Here is a 21,332-nt window from a genome sequence, read left to right on the forward strand (position 1 = left end):
GGAGCCATTTATAGTTCTCTGCTGCTTTAGGTATTACATGTAAAACCTGAGTCATAAAGCTTACCATTTGATAGCATGAAAACTCATGAGGTGAATCTTTTGAAAATATACCTTTCTTAATTTTCTTAACATGGGGTCACTGGAAATGTTTGCATGCCTTTTAATATTGGATTAATTTTAATTCTGCTGTTTACTTGTCTGTATTCACTCTGTTGTATGAATGGATCTTTAGATTCCAGAGTTATTTTTGTTTTTAGTTAGATCTTCATGGCTCATTTATGTGCTGAAACAGGTTTTACGTCTGTACAGGTGACAAGTGCACAAAAGGGCCTGATCTCTTGACCTGAAATTTCATGCTGAGAAAATTCAATAAATGTAGCATTTTCAACTTTAACACCTAAAGGGAGTTTTATTGATTATAAACATAATGTGGAGATAGCTATGATCCAGAATCACTATTCCTAAACATGCTAAATTTGATTAATAAGCTATTATCTAAGAAAATCATAATTCAATATTTAAAAGCTGTAGAATGTTATTGAGCACAAAAATATTACTAGTGGATATCCATTTGTCTATCACTATCTTTTGCAATTAACCTCTATTTAGAATATTCCAATTATTTCTTTAATCGTTTGTGTAATTTAAATAAAGGTATGAAAAGTTTCCTATATAATAACATAAATAAAATCACATTGTGTAAATCTTCATTTTCCATCAACATTTTTTTTTTTTGAGCAAGCCCTATTCCATCTCCCTGTTCCAAAAATCAATTTAATATATGGTCCCCAGATAGGGGACGTATCAGATATTAAACTGATAAGAACAGATACTACACTTGATCTTAGCCAAAAGGCCGAGAAGCGACAACATTTTGAAACATAATATGGTAATTGCTACTTTCATAAGTAAAAGGACACATAATTAATATGCTAATCAACTAGAAATCCTCATTCTTAAAGCAATATATTTAAACCAAACTCAAAAGTGCATCACAATATTAACTGCAATCATCTTGATTGAAAGAATAGTCAAATATATGGATTATGGATACATTATTATACTACCCAATGGCAATTTAAAGTCTCCAGTAATTGTAAACAGTATTAATTTGGACCTTGTATAGAAAAATATCATTTAAAAGAAAGATATAACAAAGATAATTGATCATATTTATATATGCTTAGTTAACGTCTAGCTCATACATTCAGTGGCCACTTTATGAGGTACACCTGTTTGTTAATGCAAATACCTTACATCTATATAGACACACTATATGTGAAAATATACTGTTACGGACATGCAAAATGTCCAAAGGTTGTTTTAAGTGAAAAGGACCTGGATGTGATCTACAAGTGGAGAATCAAAGTTAAAAGGAATTACTAGGGTCAAAGTACCAGGAGACAACATAAAAGTTAGTAACCTGAACAACCGAGCAAAACAAAGTTGTAGTGAAACTAGTTGGAGGGTTCAAAAGCAGAGAAACAATCCTAACAATAGGGCTACCTGAGTTAAAAATAACTAGCACTAAACAGAACAAGAGATTTTGCATCCACTGAGCGATAACTGAATGTGTGAATGTTGGAATATTTATGTCATATCCCATGATGTTACATGTGAGACTGATCAATCAGATGTGTCGCATAAATCATGATTATCGAGACAGTAATAAAAATGTGTTTTAATTTCACCTCAAAATGCAAACCTAATAACAGATTCTGTATTTATAAAAACCCAAAATAAGTCAGATATACATGTATAGAAATATGTAAATACTACAGTGGACCTGGTCAAGAGGTTTACTTGTTGTTTGACCAAAAATTATAAGTGTTGATAAATGTGATATAAACCACTTTGACTGTCATATTTTTAGCAACAAAGAAGGTGGTTTTGCATCTTAAAACAGTTGTCCATGGATGTTTTTGCACTAAAACCTATAGAGTTCATAAAGAAAGGTGCAAAAATGATACACATTGAGTGAACCACAGTCCTACAGGTGAAAACACCTTGGTAATGAGTAAAGTCAGAAGAGAACAACCAGACTTTTTCAAGCTAACAGAAAGCCAGAAATAACCCAAATAACAATGGTGTGCAGAAGAACATCACTGGATGCATACCAGGTTGAACTCTTAAATGGCTGAACTACGGAAGAATAAAACTACTGGGTTCAATCCTGTCAGCTGAGGACAGGAAGATTAATGTTGCACTAGATGTATGACCACCAAACCTGGACTGGACCAACTAAAATTGGAAAAATGTTGCCTATTTTGACAAATCTCAATTCCTGCACCTACAAACTGATAGTAGGATCAGAATGTTGTGTAAACAGCAAGATAGATTCAGGGATCCATCAACACAGGCTGATGTTGACAGTATAATTTGAGTGCCAAAGAATGTGCATTGTTGAGTACATGTATCACTTTATGGCCACAGCCTTCCCTTTTTGAAATGTATACTTCCATCAGGATAATGTGCCATGTTATAAAGAACCTCAAACTGGTTCCACAGACATGATAGTGACTTCAGTTTACTCCCAATGACCTATACAGTACTAATTTATCAGTTCACCAGAGCTCCTGGGAAGAGGTACAACAGGAAACATGAATGTGTGTGCAGGAACTGTGTGATAACGTTAGCATGGACAAAATCCCTAGTGACTACTTTCCAGATTGATAATTTCAAAGAACTCAGGCTGTTCTGGAGCTAAACAGGGGTTGAATGTAGTAGTAGACAGGTGTACCTTACAAACTGGTTACTTAACATATACCATAATTGCTATTAGGGAGATTTTTAAGACACAGTATGAAGTGATGCACTAAGGAGAATGCAGAAAAAGGACATTTACTTCTTCGATAGTCAAAAATGAAAATAATCAAAGTAACATTTTCATTTGCTGGCAGTAACTTCTGAGACTCTTGAGAAGGAAGCATGCACATTTTAAAGTGAAGTTTCTTGAATCTGCTTCTTTCTAAAATGTTCCACCATTTTCTTCATTTCAGGCAAGGTTTGAGATCCCGATTATGAAGAGGTTTATTAGTAACAGGATCTGTATTATTCCTGAAAAAATAAAACATGACAAGTTACCTCATATAAACTATGTCTGTTATAGAAATAACAATGATGTAGACATATTGTGAGCAAAACTGGTTGCCTTTGTACATTCCAAGATGCAGAAGAAATGTCAAATAGGCCAATATATTAAAAATATATAGAGGTTAAGTGCTGTTAGCACAAAGGGCTAACATCAAGGACCCAAAGAAACAGAAAAGAAACAAACATCCTTCTGCCCTTCTAGGCCTACACAAACAGGTCTTGATCTCATGTTTAAGGTGTTGGATGTCTTGAGCACTTGCCCACCAAAAGTACCATACCACAACACTTATTTCTTTTCTTTTCCTCCTCCTGCAGTGAACTGGTTGTCTTTTATCTTGTCTCAAATCACATTCAGAGGTCTGTCTGGATTTAAGCATTTCTTTAGAGAATTAGTCGAGATCTAATCCAGAATAAATTTTTCCCAAAGGACAAATGCTACAAATATCTGCAGCCATAAACTTCAGAGGGAATTACCTTTACAGGTGCTTATTTGTTTGGAAAAACTTTTGTTTGTAAATATAAAAAGCTGACAAAGAAAGCAATAACACAACAAAATAAACATATCTTTATATAGGTGACAAAAAGGATCCAGGAAACTTGGAGTAGAGCTTTTCAGGACTAAGCCTTGTTTTGATAATGTTTCTTAGCTAAAGAAGGTAGCCTTTAGAAGGTATAGAAATGTTAAGACAGAATGGTAAAATCATGCCAAAATAACACATAGAGGTAAACTAAAATTTAGGTCTTATGAGTTGAGAGTATTTAATATTCTCTTACTACTCGTATTAACAGAGATATTACCCTTTAACAGAACTTCAGTTTTTATTTTATTCACTGTTTTATATCATTAAATGAGTTAATTACTGGTGTAACTCAAGACATTATTTGTTATAAATGATAAATACAACTCTGTGTCATTAGCACATGAATGAAATGTAATATGTTTCTGAATTATGCATCCTAGAGACAATGCATAACAAGAAAAGAGAACTGGTTCAACTACTGGTCTCAACATATCAACATTTCTAAATGATTATGGGAACAAGAGAATGGTTTGAGAGGTATTATATAAACCAGCCAAGAATAACACCTGATAGGTCAACTAAATTCTCAAGTTTGTGTGGTTAGAAAGCTATGATAAATAATATCAAAAGCAGCACTTAGGTCTAAGAGCGTATTAATTGTGGAATTTCCTGTATCACATGAGATAAGAAAATATTTACAATACAGGTTAAACCTCTCTGTGCTGTGACCAGGGCAAAAGTCCCACTAAAGGTTTTATTAAGAGTATTACATGCCTTTTCATACATTATAGTTAAGTTGTATGGTTTTAATTTGGTTATAACTTTATAATTGGAAACTGCTTTGTCATTCTTAAGTACACTAATCTTTTAACAGAGATGTAACAATGGTTAATTTGAAGGAATCAGAGACAATGCTGTTTAATTAAGGATTTATTAATCATGCATATTATTGATTTTCCAACACACTATTTAGAAACGTCTCTGAAGAACAGTTTTTTGCTTTTGGAAATAAATGATCCTGTTATCTATTTAAGATGTTAAGTACAAGGAATGACATGATATGTCAAGTTGCTAGACTTTAACAGTTGACTGCTCAATTTGTAATCTGAAGTTACTTAGTTTATTATTAAAGAAATCTGTTAAGTAATGTCTGCTATTATCTGTAAGGTGGTGGGAGGCTACAGCAGGGTATGCATATACATCACTTAATTTGCATTCAGGATTCAGCGTAGTACTCAGTGCATGGAAAATTCAAGATTTGCTTTTTGGAATTTTCTGTACATTTTTTTCCAAATATTTTGGATCACCAGTTGGTTGAATATATGGATGCAAAACACCTGGATATGGAGGGCCAACTGTAATGTCATTATCTAGAACTACTTTATTTCCTAATGAGTGTTTAATATACAACATTTTAAAATGCTTTGATATGAAGGTGCTATTTAAGTAAAAATGATTTACATTTGTGCCCCTATTGAAATGTCTGGGTTTAATTTAAGGCGAACTATAGTCTGTGCATGGTTTCCACAGTTTTGATGTGTAATTGACTTAGAAAGTATAGAAGATAGTAATTAAGAAAATAAAAAATTAAATTAAATCCAATTAAAATAAACACAAACAATGAGATAAGTCGAACACATAATAAGCTAACTAAAAGAGTACTGGTTTATTCTCAAGCTTTATAGAATTGTGGGAATGATAACACTATTAGCAGGTTAATAATAAAGCCATGAAAAACAACAAACATGCAGTCACTGTCGGCCCAGGGCCCCTAGTGCAACTGTCCAAGCTACACTGCCAGGGATTATGCTATTGGGTCCTCACTCTCTCTCTTTTTTTTTTTTATAAATTTTATTGCAATCATTCCATACAAATCAATCAATTTTACAAAAGTAAAATTGAGTTAAGAACAAATCGACCCCACCCTGAGAGAGAGAGAGCAAGGCCAACGGTGTAAAATTTAAGGCTTGTAAACATACCTAAAATAATAAGTTTGATAAGCCAATAGAGATGAATGCAGAAGACAAAGAAATACGGAAATAGTTGCTTCCTCTGTGCTTTAAGAGCCTATTTTAAAATATTACTGATTAGATCCTGCCATATTTTGAAAAAGTCTGTACAGATCCTCTGAGTATTTGATTTTTTCCAATTTCAAATAATATAAAACATCGGTTTCCCACTGACTTAAAAGAGGAGAGTTTGGGTTCTTCCAGTTTATCAGAATAAGTCTGTGTGCCAACAGTGTAGTGAATGCAATCACAATTTGTTTGTCCTTCTCCACTTTAAACCCATCTGGAAGAACCCCAAACACAGCTGTTAATGGGTTAGTAGGGATTGTGAGTCCAAGGCTGTCTGAAACGTAATTAAAAATTTTGATCCAGAATAATGTTAATTTGGTGCAGGCCCAAAACATGTGACCCAGTGAGGCTGGGACTTGATTGCAGCGTTCACAGGTTGGATCTTGACCTGGAAACATTTTGGAGAGTTTTAGATGAGACAGATGTGCTCGAAATTTTGAGTTGAATAATTGTGTGCTTTGCGATATGGAGCTCGAGTGAAGTCTCTGCATTGCTACTTTCCACTCCTTTTCTGATGTATTAATTGAGAGATCTTTTCCAGTGTCATCTTGGATCCTTGAAATGGAGGGACTGTAAAATGATTTTATATATTGTAGAGATGGAGTCTAAGTCCTTGAGATTGAGCAATATTTTTCCAACATGGATGAGGGTGAAAGATGAGGAAAATCTGGAAGGTTCTGTTTAACAAAGTTTCTGATTTGAAGATAGTGAAAGAAATGTGGAGCTGGAATGTTAAATTTGGAATGTAATTGTTCATAGGATGCAAAGACGTTGTCTATATAAAGATCTCTAAGCAAGTTAATCCCAAATTTTTTCCAGATATTAAAAACTGCATATGTTTGTGAGGGTTGAAAGAGGTGGTTCTCTTGCAGAGGTGCCACAGATAGAAGCTTCTCCATCTTAAAATGCTTTCTACATTGGTTCCATATTCTGAGTGAGTGGAGCACAATTGGGTTATTAATATATTGCCGATAACTTGCATTTATTGGGGCACAGAGCAGGAATATAAAGAAGTACCACAGAATTTTTCTTCTATTGCGGTCCAAGCCTGTGTATGTTCTTCTATTTGTGTCCAGGTTCTTATCGCCTGTATATTTGCTGCCCAGTAATAAAACTGGAAGTTAGGTAGAGCCATGCCGCCTTCTGCCTTTTGTCTTTGTAGGGTCGCTCTTTGGATGCTGGGGTCCTCACTCTCTAAATGATTAATTAATTAAATATGGAGATAAATTTCTGCATTCTGCATATTTGATCTTACATAATATGGCATTATTTACAGTAGAAAGCTAAAATCCTTGAAAGACACCTTGATGAGCAAACGGGTAACATGCCCATCCAAATGCACATTATTGTTAAATTGAAAGAATGTCCAAATGTTCTGATATAGCACCATAATGCCAAATAAACTGTAATATTTAACAAAATCAGTTATAAAGCATTAGTTACCTTTTCAAGTGAAGTTCAATATCTTTGCGCTCATATATATCACCCCTGGAGTTTGAACTGGATCAATGAACAACTGCTTTGACAGCGGACAAACCATTGGTTTAGGTGTAGGATCCTCAACTGTATTTAAACCAAGCACCCTCTTAATATAAAGGAATAAAGAATTATAGGCAACATTTTATTCAGTTTTAGACAATGAGATGTTAGTTATAACTCTGGTCACAAAAAGATTAATAGTGAAGTTGGAAATATTTACATTTTCCATTTCTTGAAATGATGTACTTGCATGTTCAGCAGTTTTCTTCCTGGCTTCTTCCAGGTATTTTCCCCTACTAGTTAAATATTCCTCTGCCAAAATGCTGAAATCACAAAATTTAGTTGTACACTGAACCAAAAGAATATGTAATACTGAAACCTCATATAATTTGTGTGTTTATGTGTTAGGAAAAAGGTTTATTCTATTTTTATTTGTCGAATTTAACACCAAGCCACCACTTCTTGCATATGGATGCTAATGCATAAGGCTTGCACTTGTGGAACAAGTTTTTTTCCTCTTCTTACTAAGCATTTTCAAAAACTAACAAAATAATCCTTATAACTATCTATACAGAAGGCTTTGACAAGAAACTGATGATCAGTTTTGCTGTCAGTTAAAAGCAAGAGTATTAAAATATACTGTAGGTTGCCTAATTTCTGTTTGAGTCTTCAGCTTATTGGAAGCAGTTATTAAAACAAAAAGGAACTTTGTGAATTTTGATCTGTCTTCAAACTACATTTGAAATATGATGTCATCATTTTCTATTCACAGAGATGAAAGAAAAAGTGGGGTTCTTTTAGTGCTTTCCTGCATCTATATGTTACCAACAATATATAAAAATACATAGAGTGAATCATAGTTACACAGCTATACTGTATTTATATATAACTGTATATGTATATATAACTGTATATGTACAGTTGGCATTCAGATGGCAGCCCCTGGGTGCCGGCGGTGCTCGGACTCCGCAGGGCTTCATGGGATATGAAGTTGGACACAGCCCTGTTGGGATCTGGGCGCTGCCAGGAGGCACTGTAGTTGTTCCTGAGCCGAGTGGGTAGTTCTTCCACCCTGCCCAGAAGTGCTGCCGGAAGTGGGGCAATGAGCACCTGAAGAACTTCTGGGTGCCTTATATAAGGGGCCAGTGGACACTGGACAGTACTTGGGGAGCCAGAGTCAGGAGGAGAGAGAGAAAGCTTGCTGTGGAGGAATGGAGGAGAAAGAAAAAGAGAATATTGTGTTTAAAGTGTGTTGTATTTGTGCTTGGGACTGTGCTGTGTACTTGTGGGAATGGGAAAGTGTTTCCAACAAGTGAAGAAACTATATATATATATATATATATATATATATATATATATAATTTTTTTTAGTAATATACTATATCTATCTATCTATCGATCGTTATTTTTACATTAACAAATACACTACCAATTGAAATACAAGTAGAAAGATATATGAGACAATGTCTGCCAGTACTACACAGACCGAAAAACACAAAAGAAAAAATAATTACCTGTCCAGAGGATCATCAGGCTCAGGAGCAATCAACAATCCATACACAGCTTCAAGTATTTGTTTCATTGTTATATGAGCAGTATAGCCTCTGTCAAAAATATTGTGGCAAATGCCCAGCACTGTTTACATTGCAGTGATATATCTTAATGAATAATTTAAGGAAAGTGCATATGATAAAAATATATTAATTATTTCTTCTTATTTAAACAGTTAAGTTAATAAATATCTTGCATTTCCTATCTGTGGATCATGAGAAAACTACCTGAATGAGTATGAAACTGAAGAATAACACTGCAAGGCCACTAACTGCTTACTAACATTTACAACACTGAAAATGCTTTAGAATATTAAAGTCATGTTAGATGAAATAAATGGTAATTCATGACAGTACAAACAAGTTCCATCTTGCTACTGTGTGCTAAAATTCCAATCTACAGAAACTGTTTTGAAGTTTTTTTAAATTAGATTAAAATAAAGTGAAATGGAAATCAATATATATAAACACAAAAAATACTGTAATTTTAAAAGCAGATAAGCAGAAAAAGTAAATAAATATAGATATCTCAAATGCAATTTAAGATATCTTGAAATAAGTTCATCTGCATTTTGAAATATCTCAAATAGATTTTGATCCATCCATCCATCCATCCATCCTCTTCCGCTTATCTGATGTCGGGTCAGCGGGGCAGCAGCTTGAGCAGAGAGGCCCAGACTTCCCTCTCCCCAGCCACTTCTTCTAGCTCTTCCGGGAATCCCGAGGCGTTCCCAGGCCAGCCAGGAGACATACTCCCTCCAGCGTGTCCTGGGTCTTCCCCGGGCCTCCACTCAGTTAGAAGTGCCTGGAACACCTCACCAGGGAGGCGTCCAGGAGGCATTCTGATCAGATGCCGAGCCACCTCATCTGACTCCTCTCGATGCGTAGGAGCAGCGGCTCTACTCTGAGCTCATCCCGGATGACTGAGCTTCTCACCCTATCTTTAAGGGAAAGCCCAGACACCCTGCGGAGGAAACTCATTTCAGCCGCTTGTATTCGCGATCTCGTTCTTTCGGTCACTACCCACAGCTCATGACCATAGGTGAGGGCAGGAATGTAGATCGACTGGTAAACTGAGAACTTTGCCATACAGCTCAGCTCCTTTTCACCACGACAGACCGAGCAGAGCCGCATCACTGCGGACGCCGCACCAATCTGCCTGTCGATCTCCGCTTCATTCTTCCCTCACTGCGTGATCAAGACCCCGAGATACTTGAACTCATCCACTTGGGGCAGGATCTCCTCCCAACCCTGAGTGGGCACTCCACCCTTTTCCAGCTGAGGACCATGGTCTCAGATTTGGAGGTGCTGATTCCAATCCCAGCCACTTCATACTTGGCTGCAACCAATCAAGAGAGAGCTGAAGATGACGGCCTGATGAAGCACACAGGACAACATCATCTGCAAAAGCAGTGACCCAATCCTGAGTCCAGCAAACCGGACCCCTCAACGCCCTGGCTGCGCCTAGAAATTCTGTCCATAAAGTTATGAACAGAATCGGTGACAAAGTACAGTCCTGGCAGAGCACAACTCTCACCAGAAACGGGTCCGACTTACTGCCAGCAATGCGGACCAAGCTCTGACACGGTTGTACAGGGACCGAACTGCCCTTATCAGGGGTCCGTACCCCATACTTTTGCAGTACCCCACAGGATTCCCGAGGGACACGGTCGAATGCCTTTTCCAAGTCCACAAAACACATGTAGACTGGTTGGGCAAACTCCCATGCACCCTACAGGACCCTGCTAAGGGTGTAGAGCTGGTCCACTGTTCTGTGACCAGGATGAAAACCACACTGTTCCTCCTGAATCCGAGGTTCGACTATCCGACGGACCCTCATCTCCAGGACCCCTGAATAGACTTTTCCAGGGAGGCTGAGGAGTGTGATCGCTCTGTAGTTGGAACACACCCTCCAGTCCCCTTTCTTAAAGAGTCTGCCGGTCTGCCAATCCAGAGGCACTGTCCCCGATGTCCATGCGATTTTGCAAAGACGTGTCAACCAAGACAGTCCTACAACATCAACATCAAATACATTTTGAGATTAATTAAAATAATTCTACATTCATTTTAAGTATTTGAAATGAATTTCAAAATATCTCAAAATTACTTGCAGTAAATTTGTTTTCAATGAGGCTTGCTGTCTATTTTAAGATATCTTTAAATTATTTTGAGATATGAAATAAGCAGAAAGTTTGTTTAAAATATCTTGAAATGCATTCCTTTTATACAGTATATCTGAAAATGGATGGGAAACTAATTTAAGATGTCAAGAAATACCTGTGAGTTAGATAAAATATCTTCCTGGGCAATCAGGGATATTTGAAATCTATATATACATATTTTAAAATAATTTTATTGTACAATTTAAGATTTGTCAAAAGCATTTTTGTGTTTCTCAAAACAATATGACATACTGTTATGGGGTACAAAAATTTTTACATTTGTGTCTATATTTTCATTATATTTTGCTCAAGACAACACTAGATGAACTTAAATACAGCATATCCTTTCCGAATTGTACCTCACTTTTAAAACAGCTGATCAAACAAAAAGAGGAAGACATGGCAATGCCACAGGCTATCAATTACTTCATAACCTGAGAAAGGATGGGCATCTAGGACAACATGTTGCTAAATGGGTTTACAGCCTGGGAAAGGAAGACATGCTAGTAGGTACTAAACAACATCAAAAAGTTTTATTATTTGGGGAAACGCAAGAGTGAATTCATCCATCATATTGACAGTGAGAGTAGAGGAAAATATCACGATAATACACATACTTCTGAAAACAAAAAAAATCTATAGGAAGTTATTTCAATATATTTGGAAGTATATTTGAGATGTCTCTAAAGAAGTAGGAAGAAATTTCAGGATATCTGAAAATGTATTTTTGATGTCTCAAAATCAGCAGAAAATACTGAAACTGCCTTTAAATTAACTTTAAGTTTGATTGAGTAAGTTAATGAACAAAGAGTGCAGCTTACTATGAAGTAAAACTGATTAAGCACAAACAAAGAAAACTAAAATTAAACCACATGATGTTCCTGTGATAGAAAATGAACCAACATCTGTAATAAGACATGAAAAGGAAATAATTATTAGAGGTAAAGGGGTCAAGAATCCAGCAATGTTTAGGTAAACTAAAACTATCATTATGATATCATCACAGCAGCAGTTTGGAACAAATTTACACTGTGAAATCCACCATTTCACACTTGCTTTGCATGTTGTGGATATGTTGTGTATAGCAACAATGCCTGTTGCTATACAGGCCTGAATTGCCTGTTGCTGCCCAGAGGGGACTGGGTGGTCTCATGGTCTGGATTCCCTGCAGATTTTTTTTTCTCCAGCCGTCTGGAGTTTTTTTGTTTTTCTGTCCTCCTGGCCATCGGACCTCACTCTTATTCTATGTTAATTAATGTTGACTTATTTTATTTTCTTACTGTGTCTCTTATTTTCTATTCTTCATAATGTAAAGCACTTTGAGCTACATTTCTTTGTATGAAAATGTGCTATATAAATAAACGTTGTTGTTGTTTCCATCCTGTGATCATTGACATAGAGACATGTGACCACATGACATGACTGTTACAAAATTTCACACTGTAGCGACACAGATATCCAAACTTGCATAATTCTAAAAGAAACCACTTGCAATCTTCATACTTATATTTTGGTTATAGAATATTTGTTGCTAGCATTAGTTCTGACAATATGTCTGCCTTTTCCACCACTGAAATTTCAACTTTCTTTTGGTTTTGTTATCTGTCTGTGAGACTCTTAAACAGTCATCATTCATACCTAGATACATGATTTTATTTGTCAATTAATGAGTATGGTTTTCCAGTTGCAATTTTGAAATATTTGAAGGCAAAATATATTGTCAACATAAATGAGTAGTGATAGATGCAGGTTTTAGTCCCAGTATTGCAAACCTATATGTCTCCCATTTCGAAGAATTTTTTATTTTTTCAGCTATTAAACAGTACCTTTATTATAGAAATTTGTGGGTAAGATTCATTGACTTCTTTTAATTAGGTCAAGTTCAACAGAAGAACCTTTTGCATTCCATTCATTCATCAATACATGTGACAGTAATTTAACATATATTCTTGAGTATAATTCTTCCACCACGTATTTTTGGATATCTCTGTGATCAAGCTAGATAGGATATTTTCTTTTCTTTGAGCCATAAGGCCAATGATACTGTAGAAACACACTTCTGTAGCCTTCTCTGTGAATAATAAATAACCTTCCAGTTAACTAATTCTTTTCACTTGCACAGGATTTGTTGGGATACTAGTGATTTTGTAGTGAAATTAAAGATTTTGGAAAAGACTTACTGACAGGGGTGATCAACACAAATGTATAAAATCAGCTTAAAAAGAGCCCTACATATAGATAGAGGGATACTTTTACAGTCCTTCCCTAAGAGCAATTTTACTCAGACTTGGCAATAAGAAAAATAGTTTAAAACGCCAACATATTTTTCAATTAACACCAGACTTTTGAAGCTACCTCGTTTTCTTTTTCCTGCACGAAAAATATATGGAATTGCATTAGAAAAAATATTGAACAGACAGACAAACGCCACATATAGATCAAACCTGGATATTTTCCATGTTTAAGCTGCAGTTGTTGCAGTAATATTTTCAAGGGTGACAGCCTAAATGTTAAAGGCATAAATATAACATTGAAACATCATTAGAACTGCAACACAAAAGGTCATTTACAAAATGTATTATTTTGCCATTGCTCATATTTTACATTGGAAACTCTCAACACTGTATATGCAGTAGAATCTTAAAACACAAAAAGAACAAATGAATTTCCAGACTGGAAACAGTTACTCCAGGTGGTCTCAATGAACTCTTTGAACTGAGTTGTTGCCTCTGAACTTAGGTACAGTAAGACTCAGCTCTTGTGATTCTTAATTTCTGGAGCAGGAATTCTTGTTTTCTGTTCACATGTAATGTTATGTTCTTTTGTCAAATCCTGTATGTTTAGGTAAGATGCTCTGTAATACTGAACACTCTCCATTTCACATATATGCCTTGTAGTTTGACTTTTATTTATAAATGCTTTCAAGCTGAGCTTGACATTAAGCAGTCTGGTTGGTCCTACCTTTACATCCGTAGATTTGCTACTGCTTTGGGACTACTGAAATAGACTTGAAACATTGAATTGTTTTTATTGCTTTGTGCCTAAACATATAGCAGAGCTACAATTTTTGCTTTTCATGATTCATGACAATTTATTCATACTGATGTCAGTCAGTCATTTCCCAACCCGCTATATCCTAACACAGGGTCACTGGGGTCTGCGAGCCAATCCCAGCCAGCACAGGGCGCAAGGAAGGAACAAATCCCCAGGCAGGGCGCCAGCCCACCGCAATCACACTGATGTGCTTGTGTCAATAATATTTGTTTAATCTTGGCAGTTCAACGTTTTCATAATTGACAGCTGTATACACTTAATCTCCTTGTGAATTCTCTTCTTTATTCTTTTTAAAAAGTATATACAACAAATTAAGTTTAATTTTTTAGTATGGAATAGACTATTTTAATACAATTAAAATGAAGTCAGTGTTTGTTTAGAATAAAAAATTTTTAGATGATAGCTGGAGGTAGAAGTACTGGAACTGACATTTTGCCAGTAAACTGTGTAATTCATAAGCAAGCGTGATAGAGGTAAAAATAGAAAGGGTTTATACAAGGGGTAAATAATGATGTTAAGCCATAGTTCAAAGCTACTTTGACTCGCACAGCTTATAGTAAAGTATGACATTGTATGAAATTATATATATATATATAAATACAAGTATTATGGATAATACCATTAACACATTTTAAAACTACAGCTTGCATGGGACTTGCATGTGTTTTCACTGAGGTTTTACTGAAGGTTAACTATTTGTGTGGTTCTTGCTGGCATGTATTTTCTTAACACACTACACAGTACATAATAAAATAAATAAACACATATGGCAGATTATCTTTTGATCCGGATGATGTGACATGATGTGCATGGTAATGGCAGTATGACCAGTTAACAATCTAGGATTGTCTTTTAAATTAGTCCAAAGTTTGATCTGCTTTAATACTGCCTAGTATGTCTGGATATGAGTGTGAATGCACTGCCTTCCTGTTAGGTGGCATTTTTACTGTTTACTTTTTACTTACTCTATATATATATAATGTACCCATCTAAACATCTCTGAACACACTTTGAATGTTTTCACAGTAATGTTAGTGTATACTGTAGGCCAAAGTGCGAGTCTGTATATCCCAAAATGGATTGCTCAGTCCAAATGAAACCTGGCACAGTTATCATTCCAAACTGCTAGACTCGCTCGGAATTTGAGCAAAATTGCTTCAGTAGATGTTGTTCTAGAGAGGGATGATTTATTGTTTTTAGTGCACATCAGAGTACAATATTAAACTGCTAAAATCACAACTTTAAGTAAGGAAAGCCACATTTTGGACATATTTTTTGTCTTTATATTTCAGTATTTTTAAACTTAATCATAATGGCTAGCATGCTCATTTTAGGATAATAAAACAAATGTTAGGGTACTAATTTCTGAGGAACAAACTAAAATTAGACACTTAGTTTTTAAAAATATTAATATTTTGCTGTTTTTACATTTATTGTACCACAAAGAAATTTAAAGTCTGAGTTTACTTTGTTATAATATTTAACAAAAGTGTTTGTTTTTTTGAAAGAATATTGCCTATTATTAAAATTGTATGAATGAGTAAGAATGTATTAATGTGAATGAAGAACTTCACATTGTTATTTGCATGGGTGCTTCTTGTCTGCTAACTGTCATTTTGACACAGGTAATTCCACAGATGAGCATGATAAATCTTTCCACAACAGAGAGATTTCTTTTATTCTGTGTATTAATTGTGTTTCTGTTTAGATGTTAGTAGAATATACCCCTTAATTGTATTTAAATATTTTCCTTTACAATGAAAAGCTAACTTTAAAAGGATACAGATGTGAAAAATCTCATTTCTGGAGGCTTGACTGGGTACTCTGGAGGAAATTGGCAATAAAGGAGGAAAACACCATTTTCATAAGGCGTGTCAGGTGGACCCATCAGAAGGATTTTCCAAAATCTTAAAAACAAATAATTATTTTTGATATACAGGACATTAAAAATAATACCAGATTATAAAATATATACTGTAGTATAAATATACTCATTATGAATTAGCAATGTTCTACAGAGACAACTTTGATCATTGGAGCTTTATAAGCACTTGGTATTTCTGCATTCTAAAGTGTGACAGAGGTGGGGTTACTTTTCTAAATTACAGTATATGATTAGATTTTTGCATTTTTTCAAGAAGAATATATTCTGTATTTTTAAAACTGTATTACATTTTTCCCAATCACATTCATTTGCCCAGAAATGTGTGTTTTAAATAAAGGATTATTTATAAATTCTTAAACAGGCATACATGAAAACTTGTGTTAAAACTGCAGAAATATTATCCTTATTGTTCATCACTATCACAATTTGATAATTCTACACAAATGTTTCTTAACTGGTGCACCAGAAATAACTGTAATACCCTGAGTCCTGACCTGTGAGAGACACACTCCTCAGGTGAGACTTGTCTGAGGTGGATGGGACTACTTGGAGAAACTGACATAAAAGCATCTCTGCTTTTATATCCAGAGAGATATAAAGGACTGACAATTAGTACCTATTTATGTTTAATTATGGTCAAATGACTGTCACCTTTGTGTCTTTTGTGATTAATTTGTCATTTGTGTAAACCTGGAGCTTCCAAAGCACAGAGGTTTAAATACTTATGCAAACACTAACTTTTGAGTTTTTCTTCTTCAGTTAAATAGTTACAGAAAATAGTTTGTTTAGACTTTAGAAATGTATTGTTACAGCATAAGAGTTCACTTTAAATAATGAATGGATAAATATGTATACACATTTTTGTTATGCAGAAAATTATGATGACTTTCAAGGTGATTGAATACTTTTGCACTCCACTATATATGAAGAAGTAAATAAAATCCAAATAAATGTAAGGTGCACATGATAATAGAATATATAAAATATATAGAAAATATATACAAACTGAATACAATAATAATAATATAATCTGGGGACATCAAAGATGCCTGTTTACATGGGTACTCATGGCAACAGCAAATTTGAAGGAACCCCTTGTAGCATAGCAGTGACACACTACAACAACACAATCAGAAACCACTCCCAAACGACACTAGAATGGATATATTTAATATTTATTAATATTTAAAAATGATATATTTAAATATTTAATATTTAAAATATTAAAAATAATATTAGTAATATTTAAATTCATAAAGTAATAATGGTAATATTTAAAAAATAAATACAAAGTGAACATAATAGATATTTAAAAACAAAAAGAGGCTTTTTGGCTAAAGGTATTACTGTAACTTTCAAAATCGCTGCTCGAGGCTTTGGCTACAGCAAATGCAGCCATTATGTCCTCCAAGTCCAAAGGCCATCAAACGCTGCACTTATTTAAAAGCAGAGCTAGGGCTGAAAGCCTATCCTGGCACATAATAGATCTCTAGAAAGATTTAATCAGCTTTAAAGATTAAAAGCTACTCCTACCAAAGGCAATAGTGATAGAATGACTCAAAGGATTAAATTTTGACTTCTGGAACCCTTGTTTCACTGTTACTCACTCATCCAGTGGCTGAACTGGAGCTGCTGATTTTGACTATGCACTGACACTGGGGACTACTAAAACAGTAACGTTCATCACAAACACTCTTGCAGCAGAGATTGGGTCCCCCATGTGGGTGGGGTGTTCTGATTGTGTTGTTGTAGTGTGTTGTTGCTGTGTTTCAAGGGGTTTCTGCAAATTTTTGTTGCCATGAGTACCTGTGTAAACAGGCACCTTCAGGGACCCCAGGCAATTGCCTGCCTTGCCTGTCCTGTCGCTATGCCTTGGGATGGGGTTAGCTGTGTTCCTGCACATTTCTAGATTCTTGGGTTATAATAAAGACTTAGCTGTGCATGGTCCATGAGTGTACAGTTTGCATGTTCTTCCGTGAATTTTCTTCAATTTCCTTCTACATAATAGATACACTGAATAGCTTGATTGTTAACTTTTTAATTCATCCTAGTTTGAGCGCACGATTGTGCCTAGAAATGGGTGCCCCTTTCCTGCATCGGTTTGCCTTGCAGCAAGAGACCAAAATTAGCTACTTAACCTCAACTTGCTTATTCAACTAGCTACTTTTTCATAGCTACATAGTTGGCCAAGTACATAGCTGTGAATAAGTGTCTAATTAAAGCCAAGACAGATTCCATTCCTCACTCCTTTGAGACACCCGGTTTTATTAATTGGGATACTAAGAATCTCACTGTATAGTACATGTGACTTTAAACATAAACCTAAACTTAAAATAAGTGTGTGTAACTTCACACTGAAACGTTATTACAAGATACTAAATTATATTTTAAACAAATGTTCAAAAAATCATAAGATTTTTTATTATCTAATAAATGTACAATTTATTTCAAACTAAAATATATTTATTATTCTAGACTGGAATATTATGTGTTGTAATGTTATGAACATACAATAATCTTCAATAAAACAATATTTGCTGGTTTAACTTGTATAAATATTCTGAAAGTAATGGGATGCCATCAGCTATTACTACAGTAATTATAAATTATTTAGAACTACTTGCTGTTAATGGTACCTTTTAAACAAGCTTGTGGATAACAGTATTCAACATTTTAACTTTTTTTAATATACTGTAGTTATCATTTTCAATTGATGGATAAACTAGCAAAGTGAAAGGTTTTCCTTATTTGTTCTATAAACTCACCCTAATTGTATGTGCCATTGTTAGCATGCCTTACCTTACTTTGACATTCACATGTTCTTTTGCACATATTTAGGCTTTCACTTAAGCCACCGTTTTGGTCAATTTTATTTCCAGGTGTTTTAAGTGTAAATTGTACAGAAGGGTGAAAGAGGGAGCATCCATAGAGGAGGATTAAGTGATCAACAAATAATTAGGATTTTTGTTCTAGCAGCATGCGCTAATACAGTGTGTCACCACACCCACTACATGACAAACCACCTTAGGATCTCAGATTAGGACCCAAGTGCAGCAATGTAATGGATGACACCTCAGTACCACACCAATTCAGATGCATTATATTTTTTTTAAATGTGCTTTACATATTCAAGTAAGAATTTCACTGTACTCGGTACATGACAATAAACATAAACCTAAATTTAGAACAGTTATATATTGTCATTAATTTACATTTCTTAATATTTATAGTTAAATCTGATGCTCTAGAACATAAGCAGTTATTTAGCAGTTAAAACTTTGGGATCTCAAAAAGATCTAAATATAAATTATAGACAGTGAAATTTAAATTCTTGCACTACCTTCGTCAAAACAAAATTGGACAAATACAAACGATATGCATTACTCAGCAAACTTAAATCTGTGTTTTCATTAATAGTTAGATTTTAAAACATTACCCTTTATAATAATTTAAATATAAACTTGGCTGATATCACCAGGATATGCTTTCTACTCTTATTTTGTGATTAAGCAGAAAATCGTAAAAATGTGCATTTTAAATTCTAATTCTAAATTAATGTAAGATAGGAAATCTTAATTATAATAAAAATTAGAAATAAAAATTATCTTTTGATGTTTTATATATAAAACTTTATTTCTCAACCAAGTTAGGACAGTGAATTGTTTGATGACTTAGTGTGATGGGAAATGCAATGTTGGCTTCAAAACTGTTTGCATGCACTATGGACCAATGTGTTTTACTAAAATTTTTATCAGTGCACTCTGCTATGTGATGACACATATTGTACTTGGAGTTTGTTTGTCATTTCTGTAGTCATGGAGAGGACACATAATATGCTTGGAAATGGAGCCATGATGTCCACACTGTTAAAACAATTTACAGGTACATTACCTTTATTAGTACAACATGACACTTGCAAAGCATTATTTGTAATAAATGGTGAATTTTGAGAGGTCATTTTAAATAAAATGCGTTTTTGGAAAAGCCATTTGTTTTCTGTGTGAAGATTGGAAAATATGAGCACAACATTTAATTAAAAGAATTATTAGCTGTCATAGAGCTTATTTTGATATTTTAAATTTATTATCCTGAATTAATGTTTTAAGTGATCTTAGACTAAATGGATCCTGGTCAAATTTACATGCACATTTCCAGTTATAATTAAGAAAGGTGTGTTTACTTTGAAAACACTACTAAAATGAAAAGAAAAAAATAAAACAAAAACAAACATAATAAGTTACTTACCAAACCTATTTTCACTCGGATAGATTTTGATGTATGGATGTGGGGAACAGTGAAGAGCAGAGATTTCTTGAAAAATACGCTTATGTTTGTCCTGTTTGTTTTTAAGAACCCTACAAAATGAAAAGAATATCTCTCTAGAACCAATACACATGTGATTTAAAACATACCAGTTACGTTATAAAAATTATCTTTCATGCATCAAAACAGGGTTTCAGTCCTGTGATAAATGTGATAGTGCTGGTACCTCAAAGCACCAGAAGACCAGGCTGAAATTCCAACCTCAGTTACTGTTGATTTGGAGTTTGCATATTTTCTCGTGCCTGCATTGAGTTTCCTCACATATATCAAAGGTTTATTGATATCTCTATATTGAGCAAATATGAGTAAGTTTAAACATGTACAGTATATGAGCATGCCCTGCAATGGATTGACATCCCAGATGGGTTCGAATTATATCTTGAATTAAGTACAGTCAGGAAAAGCTCTGGTACTCTTAGACAAAAATGTTACTTTAAACAGATTCAGGAAATACTCAAAAATGAAACCAAAATGTGTGGCTTGTTTTCCTTACAAAACTTAGCAGTTTTACTATTTTTGGATCCTTTTGCTCTTAAACTACATATATTCAAAATATATATTTTGTTTCTTGTCTTTTAAGGGCACTTGGTTTAATTCTGATCTTCTAGCAACCTATGCTTGCATCTCAAATTTAGAGCAAAGTAGCACTTTTGCTATTAAAATATATTTTAAAAACTCAGCCTTTGTCTACTTACATTATAACACCAAAACTCTCTGTTTGGAACAGGAGTCAGGAGAGTGCAGGAGGACAAATCACTTTCTTAAAGAAGCAATTAGAAAAGACAGCACAGCATAAGTTCAACACAGATCTTCTTAAGCAGATTTTTTGTGTGTCCCTTCAATTCAGAATTAACTCTAAAAATGTGATTATACATTTGACTGAACAATAAAATGATGGTTAAGAATACAGTATAGCCGTTGATGTTTGTATTTTATACTTTTTGTCTCTGTACATTTGTATGGTGTTTAAGTAGTACCAAAGTATTATGGATTAAAATGCGTGCAGCAGCAGAATATTACTTGGTAGAGGATTTGCCCAATGTGTTATTGGTGTAATTGAGTCAAATGTGGTTTTTATTAGACTACATAATTTACAGTATATTAGTTTGGCTGACATGGAATAAATTTTTGTCTGTATAAACAGACCTGCCAAATGAGTATGATAATGACATCTGATAAATTAAAGA

At 34.4% G+C, this 21,332-nt stretch overlaps 1 long non-coding RNA gene and 1 other non-coding gene across 2 annotated transcripts; both read right to left on the reverse strand.

Moving 5' to 3' along the window:
- Positions 1 to 684: 684 nt before the first annotated feature.
- Positions 685 to 868, reverse strand: LOC120522156. Its single transcript, XR_005632303.1, has one exon. It is a non-coding gene; the product is annotated as a U2 spliceosomal RNA (small nuclear RNA).
- LOC120522154 lies at positions 817 to 20,171 on the reverse strand. The gene is made up of 6 exons (XR_005632301.1): positions 20,068 to 20,171; positions 15,721 to 15,844; positions 8,686 to 8,829; positions 7,392 to 7,494; positions 7,136 to 7,277; positions 817 to 3,057 (listed from the first exon to the last, which is right to left on the reverse strand). It is a non-coding gene; the product is annotated as an uncharacterized LOC120522154 (long non-coding RNA).
- Between the last annotated feature and the right edge of the window lie 1,161 nt (positions 20,172 to 21,332).

The sequence above is a fragment of the Polypterus senegalus genome, unplaced genomic scaffold (assembly GCF_016835505.1).
Source record: "Polypterus senegalus isolate Bchr_013 unplaced genomic scaffold, ASM1683550v1 scaffold_1103, whole genome shotgun sequence".
Taxonomy (NCBI): domain Eukaryota; kingdom Metazoa; phylum Chordata; class Cladistia; order Polypteriformes; family Polypteridae; genus Polypterus; species Polypterus senegalus.